This window comes from Macrotis lagotis, chromosome 2 (assembly GCF_037893015.1).
Source record: "Macrotis lagotis isolate mMagLag1 chromosome 2, bilby.v1.9.chrom.fasta, whole genome shotgun sequence".
NCBI classification, from domain to species: domain Eukaryota; kingdom Metazoa; phylum Chordata; class Mammalia; order Peramelemorphia; family Peramelidae; genus Macrotis; species Macrotis lagotis.
This window is the reverse complement of record NC_133659.1, coordinates 224854302-224863948: the sequence shown is the minus strand read 5'-3', so window position 1 is coordinate 224863948 and position 9647 is coordinate 224854302. Positions and strand designations below refer to the sequence as shown.

At 36.0% G+C, this 9647-nt stretch overlaps 1 pseudogene; it reads right to left on the bottom strand.

Annotated features, from left to right (window-relative positions):
- Positions 1 to 7954: 7954 nt before the first annotated feature.
- Positions 7955 to 9357, bottom strand: LOC141511464 (pre-mRNA-splicing factor CWC25 homolog; annotated as a pseudogene).
- Positions 9358 to 9647: the final 290 nt, after the last annotated feature.

Below are 9647 nucleotides of genomic sequence, written 5' to 3'. Positions count from 1 at the left end.
TCAGACACTTAATAATTACCTAGCTGTGTGGCCTTGGGCAAGCCACTTAACCCCATTGCCTTAAAAAAAAAAAGAAGTACATTTCAGCTCTGTAGTTCTGTGCTTTGCAAGCTTGGCAGTTATGTTGAGAATTATAAATAAATAAATATTTTAAATAAATGTAAAAGCATGAGGACAGAAGATGGAATGTCACATAAGAAATAATAAAAGGAGTAATGTGTAATGAACCTGGAAAGGTAGAAAGGTAGGCCTTTAAGTTATGAAATTGTAGATTTGAATTCTGAAAAGTTTTAAATATCAAGTGAAGCAGCTAGGGAGTATAGTGAAGAGAGTACCTGGAGGTAGGAAGAACTGAGTTCAAATCTGACCTCAGACATGTACTAACTGTGTGACCTTGGACAAGTCACTTAACCTTATTTGCCTCAGTTTCCCTAGCTATAAAATGAACCACAGAAAGAAATGGTAAAACATGCCAGTATTTTTGTCAAGAAAACCCCACTTGAAATCATGAAGAATAAGACATGACTGAAAATGATTGTACAACAACAGACCCTAAAAACATAAAAGCATGAAGAAGATAATCAGATCATGAAGAAATTGCCTCTATATTAGCATACTTTCCACCATTCTCCCATCAGTCTGAAGGGCAGAAGAATACAGATGAAGAGAGCTTTTACTAATGGGACAACATCCCCTGGCATCTTGGAATACATAGAAGTATTTAGTCCCTTTGGTTTAGAAACAGGTTTCTGGCACAGGGCTTATTAATTCTCATTTACTCTAGTACTTTCATCCCTGCAAGCTCCCTCCTCCAAACTTCCCCATGTCATTGTAGACAGTTCAAAATATTCTGTGACTAAAAAAATTTCAACACCTGGTAGGCAACTTTCTGGAATTGAGCACCTCCAGATTTGGCCAGGCTGATCCTTACAGAGTCTGGGAATAAAGAGCATCTCAGAATAGAAAGGAATCTCAGAGGTCACGTAGTTCAACCCACATTTGAACAAGAAGAGCCATCTACCACACATCCAGCAAGATTCATCGTTTCTTTGAAGACATTCAGTAATTAATTTCCCAAAGGAACCAGTTTCACTTCTGGATAGTTATAAGCACAGGAAAGTTTTTATTTAAATTGAACCTAAATATATCTCTTGACATCTTTCACCCATTTTTCCCAATCCAACCTTCTAATGTTGGTAAAAATATGTGACCTCTCTTCTTCATGTCAGCCCTTCAAATATTTGAAAATAGTCATCATGTCCACTGAAGTCTCCTTCTCTCCAGGATAAACTTTATCAGACCAAAATAATTCTCATTTTGTATGATGAGATCTTCTGCTCTTTGCTTGTCCTCTGGATGTGCTCCAGATTATCACTGTCCCTTCTAAAATGTGGTGTCCAGAAATGAACACAATCCTCTAGATGTCTGACCAGGGTAAAATCAGCAGGACCATCACCTCTATAGTACTGGATACTAAGCTTCTCTAATGCAGCCCAAGATCAAATTTCTGTTCTTGGCTGTTGTATCACATGGTTGACTCATATTTAGCTTTCAGTTCACAAAACCTCTCAGATCTTTTTCAGACCAACTGCTGTCTAGCAGTGCCTCAATATCATACTTCTGATTTTGATTTGTGAGTGTGTGTGTGTGTGTGTGTGTGTGTGTGTGTGTGTGTGCTCAAGGGTAAGGAAATCTAAAATTGCATTTAATTTTTTTCAATTAGCAAAAATCTATTTTCTCTCCCATTCTCCCTTCCTCTTTGGAAAAAATGAAATACAAAACCCTTATAACAAATGTATGGTTGTAGTCAAGCAAAACAAAATCCCATATTGGTCATGTAAAAAATATGTGTTTAGGGGCAGCTAGGTGGTGCAGTGGATAGAGCACAGCCTTGGAGTCAGGAGTACCTGAATTCAAATCCAATCTCAGACACTTAATAATTACCTAGCTGTGTGGCCTTGGGCAAGCCACTTAACCCCATTTGCCTTGCAAAAGTCCTAAAAAAAAACAAAACCAAAAAACAAATAAAAAAATATGTGTTTCATCCTTCATTCTAAGACTGCATTACTTCTTTCTAGAAAAAAATCCCAGTTTATTTTATTTTCATCTGTGAATTGTCTTCTTCTTACCTTCTCTCCATATTGAGAAAGAAAAACAAAACCTATTACAAACATGTAGAGTCAAGCAAAACACATTTCTGCATTAACTATGTTAAAAATAATATGCATCTACCCTTTGATCCAGCAATACCACTACTGGGTCTATACCCTGAAAGATGATGAAAAAGGGTAAAAAACATCATTTATACAAAAATATTCATAGCAGCCCTTTTTGTGGTGGCAAAGAATTGGAAATCAAGTAAAATGTCCTTCAATTGGGGAATGGCTTAGCAAACTGTGGTATATGTGTGTCATGGAATACTATTGTTCTATTAGAAATCAGGAGGGATGGGAATTCAGAGAAGCCTGGAGGGATTTGCATGAACTGATGCTGAGTGAGATGAGCAGAACTAGAAAAACACTGTAAACCCTAACAGCAACATGGGGGTGATGTTCAACCTTGATGGACTTGCTCATTCCATCAGTGCAATAATCAGAGACAATTTTGGGCTCTCTGAAATGGAGAATACCATCTGTATCCAGAGAAACAACTGTGGAGTTTAAACAAAGACCAAGGACTATTACATTTAATTTAGGGAAAAAAAACCTGATATCTTATTGCCTGATCTTGCTATCTCTTATACTTTGTTTCTTCCTTAAGGATATGATTTCTCTCTCATCACATTCAATTTGGATCAATGTATGCCATGGAAACCATGTAAAGACTGACAAATTGCCTTCTGTGGGGGGTGGGGGGAGGGAAGTAAATTTAGGGGAAAAAATGTAAAACTAAAAATAAATAAAATCCTTAAAATAAAAAATAATATGCATCAAACTGCCCTCTGAGTCCACTAACCAGAGGTGATCAATGTGTTCATCATTAGTCTTCTAAATTGTGGGTTGGACATTATGTAGATTGGAGTTCTTCAGTCTTTCAATGTGCTTTATAAGATTGTTATGGTTATATAAATTGTTCTCCTGGTGCTGCTTGTTTCACTTTAGCTCATTTCATACAAGTCCTCTCAAGATCCTCTTTTATCATTTCTTAGTGCACAGAAATACTCGTCAAATTCACATAATTTAGACAGTAATACTCCAATTAATAGAAGCAACCTCATTTTCCAGTTCTTTACCACCACTTTATAGTTTCTATAAATATTTTTGCATGTATCTATCCTTTTCCTCTTTGATATCTTTGGGGTATAGACCTTACATGACTATTGTTGGATCAGAAGATATGCTCAGTTTTTAATTTTTTTAATTAATTAATTTTGAATTTTACAATTTCCCCCTAATCTTGCTTGCCTCCCCCCACACCCCACAGAAGGCAATCTGTCAGTCTTTACATGGTTTCCATGGCATACATTGATCCAAATTGAATGTGATGAGAGAGAAATCATATCCTTAAGGAAAAAAAATAAAATATAAGAGATAGCAAAATTACATAATAAGATAATGGTTTTTTTTTTAAATTAAAGGTCATAGTCTTTGGTCTTTGTTCAAACTCCACAATTCTTTCTCTGGATACAAATGTTTCCCAAAATTGTGCCTGATTGTTGCACTGATGGAATGAGCAAGTCCATTAAGGTTGATCATCACCCCAAATGTTGCTGTTAGAGTGTACAATGCTCTTCTGGTTCTGCACATCTCTCTCAGCATCAGTTCATGCAAATCCAGGTTTCCCTGAATTCCCATCCCTCCTGGTTTCTAATAGAACAATAGTGTTCCATAACATACACATACCACAGTTTGTTCAGCCATTCCCCAATTGATGGACATTCACTCAATTTCCAGTTCTTTTCCACCACAAACAGGGCTGCTATGAATATTTTTGTAAAGTGATGTTTTTACCCTTTGTCATAATCTCTTCAGGGTATAGACCCAGTAGTGATATTGCTGGATCAAAGGATATGCACATTTTTGTTGCCCTTTGGGCATAATTCCAAATTGCTCTCCAGAAATGTTGGATCAATTCACAGCTCCACCAACAATGTATTAGTGTCCCAGATTTCCCACATCCCTTCCAATATTGATCATAGTCCTTTCTGGTCATAGGGACCAGTCTGAGAGGTGTGAAGTGGTACTTCAGAGATACTTTAATTTGCATTTCTCTAATAAGTAGTGATTTAGAGCAATTTTTCATATGACTATGGATTTCCTCATCTGTAAATTGCCTTTGCAAAGATATGCTCAATTTATTAAATTTGAGGCATAGTTATAAACTACTTTATGGAATGGCTGAACCGGTTCACAGTTCCACTGACAGTGCATTCATGTACCTCATTTGTCATTTTCCTTTTTTGCAAACTTTATCAATCTGATCGATGTGAATTAGTATCTCAGAGTTGTTTTTATTTGCACTTCTCTCATTCTTAGTAATTTATTTTTATTTTGCCAGGCAATGAGGTTAAGTGACTTGCTCAGGGTCATACAGCTAAGTAATTATTAAATCTCTGAAGTCAGATTTGAACTCAGGTCCTCCCGACTCCAGGGTGGTACTCTATCCACTGTGTCACCTAGCAATTTAGAGCATTTTTTCATATTTGTATTAATAGCTTGTTATTTCTTCCTAAGAAAAATAGTCTATTCTTATCCTTTGGCCATTTATCAACTTGAGAATCACTCTAATTCTTATAAATTTGAATCAGGTCTTTATATATCTAGTAAATGAAAACTTTATCAGAGAAATTTACACTTAAGAGTTTTCCTCTAGATATCAGTTTTCCTTCTCAGTTTAACTAGCTGGCTCTATAAAAACTTTAAAAATTTTATGTAATCAGTATTGTCCATTTAATATTTAGAGGTCCTCTCAACTCATTGTTTTGTGATAAACCTTCCCTCCAGCATAGAGTTGAAGAGTAATTTCTTCCCAACTCTAATATGTTTGTGATGCCACCCTGGATGCTGAAGTCATGTATGCATTTGAACCTTCTTGAATATAGTGTGAGATATTAGCCTATACGTATAATCTGCCAAATTGCTTCCCAGTTTTTCCAGAAGTTTTTGTTAAATAAGGAATCCTTCCTCTGGAAAGTAAGGTTTTTGAGTTTATCACATACTAGCCTATTAATCTGTCCTACTGATGGACTTGTTTCTTAACTAGTAAGAAATCATTTTGATAATTAATACTATTTAGTATAGCTTGATATCTAGTACTGGTAGACCCCTTTCTTTCTTTCTTTTTTTATTATTTCCCTTGAAATTCTTAACCTTCTGTTCCTCCAGTTGAATTTAGTTATTTTTTTCTAGCTCTATGAAATAATACTTAATGTGGCACTGAACAAGTGAAGTATTTTAGATAATATTGTCATTTTTATATTTTATGAGCAATTAATACTTTTTCATTATTTATGTCTATCTTTGTTTCTCAAATGAGTGTTTTGTAGTTACACTCATGTATCTCTCTTGGTAGGTAGACAAAAGTATTTTGTATAGTCTGCAACTGTTTTAAATGAAATTTTCTTGAACATATTGTGGTAACTAGGAAATGATGATTTTTATCATTTTATTTTATATTTAACAATTTTGCTGAAATTATTATTCCAATTAATTTTCAGCTGATTCACTAAGGTTTTCTAAGTAAACTGTTATAATATCTGCAAAGAAAGAAAATTTTCCTTTCTCTTTATTGATGTTCATTCCCTCAATTACTTTGTCTTAACTAACTAGCATTTCTAACCCATATTAGTTGTGGTAATAATGGACACCCTTGCTTCCCCTCATTCTAATTTTTGAAAAAGCTCTAGTTTGTTGCCTAGACTTACTTAGATACTGGTTATTATATTAAGAAAAGGCACATTTATTCCTATGTATTCCAATATTATTTCTTATAATTTCTGCATCTATTTTTATTTGTTTATTTTATTTATGTGTTTTGTCATACTTGCTATTAATTTGATATATTATGTTAGTAGTATGCCTAATATTAAACCAACCTCATATTTCTGGTAAAAAATATAGCTTATTATAATGTATATTCTTTAAGATTATTTTCGCTAATGATGTATTTAGATTTTTGGATCAGTGTTCATTAGGGATATTAGTCTATAGTTTTCTCTCACTATTTTTACTTTGTTTGGTTTAGGTATCAAGACTATTGGTTTCATGTAAAAAATTTGGTAGGATTTCTTCTTTTCCCATTTTTTCAAATAATTTATATGAGGTAAATTAAAATTAATTGCTCTGTGGATATTTTATATCATTCACCTCTAAGTGTCCTCAGTGTTCCCCCTTATGATTTGTTTCATAGAAGGAATTTGGTCACTCCTATGACCCTGGATGACCTTAAAGTACTGAAACTTCATCTCTGTCTCTTTTGATTGCTCAACTCATATTCATCTTTTTTAGGTTTCTCTTGACTTCTCTTAATTGTGTTTCAAAATTTCTATTCAGTTCTGGTTTTATAATCAAGAATGCTTAGAAGTCCTCTATTTCATTAAAAATTCATTCCTTTTCCCCCTTCCATACAATTATATCTGCTTTGACTGGTAAGTTATCCTTAGTTGTAAGTTTATATCTTTTGCCTTTTGCAGTATCATATTCTAAGCTCTCTGATCCTTTATAGGGGTAGCTGCTAAATCTTGTAATATACTAGCTGTGGCGCTTCAGGACTTGTATTTTCTTTCTGGCTGTTTACAATATTTTTTTCTTTTATCAGAAAGTTCTGGATTCGGGCTATGTTATTTCTAGGAATTTTCATTTCTGAGTTTCTTTCTGGAAGTGATTAGGTGATTTTATTTTTACTTTACCCTTATATATTGGGTAATTTTGTTTCATAATTTCTTGAGATATGCCTAGGCTCTCTTTCCTTTTTCCTCTCATGATTTTCAAATAACACAATCTTCTCTACTTTTTAAAAATTATCTCTCTTTTTTCCCCCAGTCAGTTTTTTTTTTTAGAATTTCTTCTTTATTTTCTCTTAAAAGCCAGGGGGCATGTTGGCAGTTTGGTTATACCTCTGGAACCATAAACTTCACACCCAGATATACAAAGTGATCCATCTGTAAATGGGTTAAGGCACTGTGGGAAGTGCTTAAGCCATCCCAGTTTCACAAAGGAGAATGCTGCCCTGTGTGACAGTATTATTTGGAATCCATAGTTCAATATGGATATTTAGATAAAAATAACTTTTAAAAGAACTATTAAAAATTATACATTTGTACATATACACACTATACTGCTGTAAATTTTTAAAAACCAAATAGTTTGAGTTCATTTGGTGCTTTTTAGTATTGTTTCTCCACCACTTTGGATTTCCTCCCTGAATTCCATTTTTCCTTCTCTGGCTTTTCCCAGGCTGGCACTGGTCTGTCTCAAATTAACTTTCAAGACGTATTGTAACAAAAGCTAGGAACATCGATTCTATCCTTTGATTTGCTACTCAGCTGAAGAGGTCTGCAAATGATTTGATAGATTTTTATATAGATCTATATGTATATAGATCTATATACAAATACATATTTAGTCTGTTCTGAAAGGGAATGGATCTGATGGAAAAAGGCAGGCTCAGAATAAATTACAAAACCAAAGTCAGGACCATGAATAGCTCTACAAAGTGGTAGGAATCTCTAGGAGTACTGAAACAAAGATGGGCGCCTCCTAAGGAAACTGCAAAATCCAAACTCTGAAATATATGCCAGAGGAGGCAATCAGGGAATTAACTGATATTGTACACAATGTTGTGCACTATTCTGCAAGATGTTAGCTTTCTTCAGGAAAGATTGTATAGAATCATTTTAAGTAGTGGCCATCTGACATCCTTGGAAGTCAATTCAACTCTTATAAAGAAGATTCTTTAAGGAGCCAGCAGCTTCACTGGAAAACTCAGGATAATCAGCAGAAGAACCATATGAGCTTCATCTCTTCATGAAGTTCTTTTCCAAAACAGCAGAAGTTCTCTGCAGGGAGTAGATGGTGAGCTTGACCCTATCCTCTAAGGAAGAGGTGGATGTACTTTCTAACTTCAACAGGTGGATGAATTTCCCATCCTGAGAGTTCAACTTCTCCAGCTTCCGTTCTCTTTCATCTTCCTTTTCATGCCTCTTGAGGGTGTTCAGCCTCTCTTCCTCCTGCCACTTTGCATTCTCCATCATTTCTTGCCATTTTCACTCTGGTTCATCTACTGAAAGTTTTCTGGTGCAACCTGGAGCATGCTGCCTTTAATACCCTTCCTCTTTGGGGGAAGGCCTCTTAGTTTGGCCTCTTTCTTTCCTGTTACTTTGGAACTGTACTGTCTACTGTGTTTAGGGGACTGTGACCTCCTGTTCCAGGTCTCAATATCCCATGTGCCCTTCCTGCTGGGATGTTTTGGAGGCAACTGGGAGGTACTCTGTGACCTAGAATGATTCTTGAACCTGTGTGATCCCCCATCTTCAGTTGCCAGAGGTCTCCAATCATGGTCAGTGTCCTTAATCTGTAAGCTATAACCTGAAATTTTGGGCAAAACAGGAGGGATTGCCATTTTCTTTTGAGACCTTCCAGGGCTCCGCTCTTCCTTGCTGCTAGAACTAAGATGCTTGTGCTTCTTATGCTTTTCTTCTTCTTCTTCTTCTTCTTCTTCTTCTTCTTCTTCTTCTTCTTCTTCTTCTTCTTCTTCTTCTTCTTCTTCTTCTTCTTTTTATTCTTCCTCTCCTCTTCTTCTTCTTCTTCTTCTCCTCCTTCTCCTTCTTTTTCTCCTCCTCCTCCTCCTCCTCCTTTTTCTTCTTCTTCTCCTCCTCCTCCTCCTCCTCCTCCTCCTCCTCCTCCTTCTTCCAGGCTCATTTGCAACAATTCTTTGCTTTTCTTCATTTTCACCGAATTATTCAAGACTTCCCTCTTTTTCTCTTCCTCCTTCTTTCAAATAATGAAAAGTGGGTCCTCCCAGATTTTTGCTGGCCATGTTGAGAATTTTGCACCCAAGGGAGCAAAGATAGAGCCTGGGAGAAGTCCTGTCTCAGATGAACAACCTGCTTCTCAAAAACATATTTGTCAATGGGACGTCCCATCAGATATTCATCATGGTTCACCATTTCACCAGGGTCCTGGTACATCCAGTCGAGTTTTTCTTCTTTTTTTTTTTTTGACAGCTCCCACATCCTCTGCATAGTGCTGCATCTCCTCCTGAGCCCTCACCTCCTGAGCCCTCTCCTTCCAAAGCTCCCTCTGCCTCAATCTCTTCCCGTTCTGCCTCATGTTTCTGCTCTGCCTTCCACACTTTCTCCACATTTTGGAGGGTCTGTGGGTGCCAGCCCTTCTTTAGATTCAGATCTCCACCTCCCATGATGGCCTGTTTTTCTTTTGGGGGAAGGTCAATACAGCTAAGGGGACCAGCCTTCCTGCGACCACCACTGTCTTTATTAGCCTGTCTCTAGTCAGTTGTTTTTGAAATGAGATATCTCACACTTTTTTCCAGTTTTTCATCTTTTGACTTTGTTTCAAAATTTCTTGCTGTCTCATAGAAAAAATTAGCTTTTGTTTGGTCCATTTTAATTTTCATAGAGTCTGTTGCAAGGTTTTGTATCATTTGTATTGTGCTATTAAATTAGTGCCCAAGCATTTCCTTTAACTCTC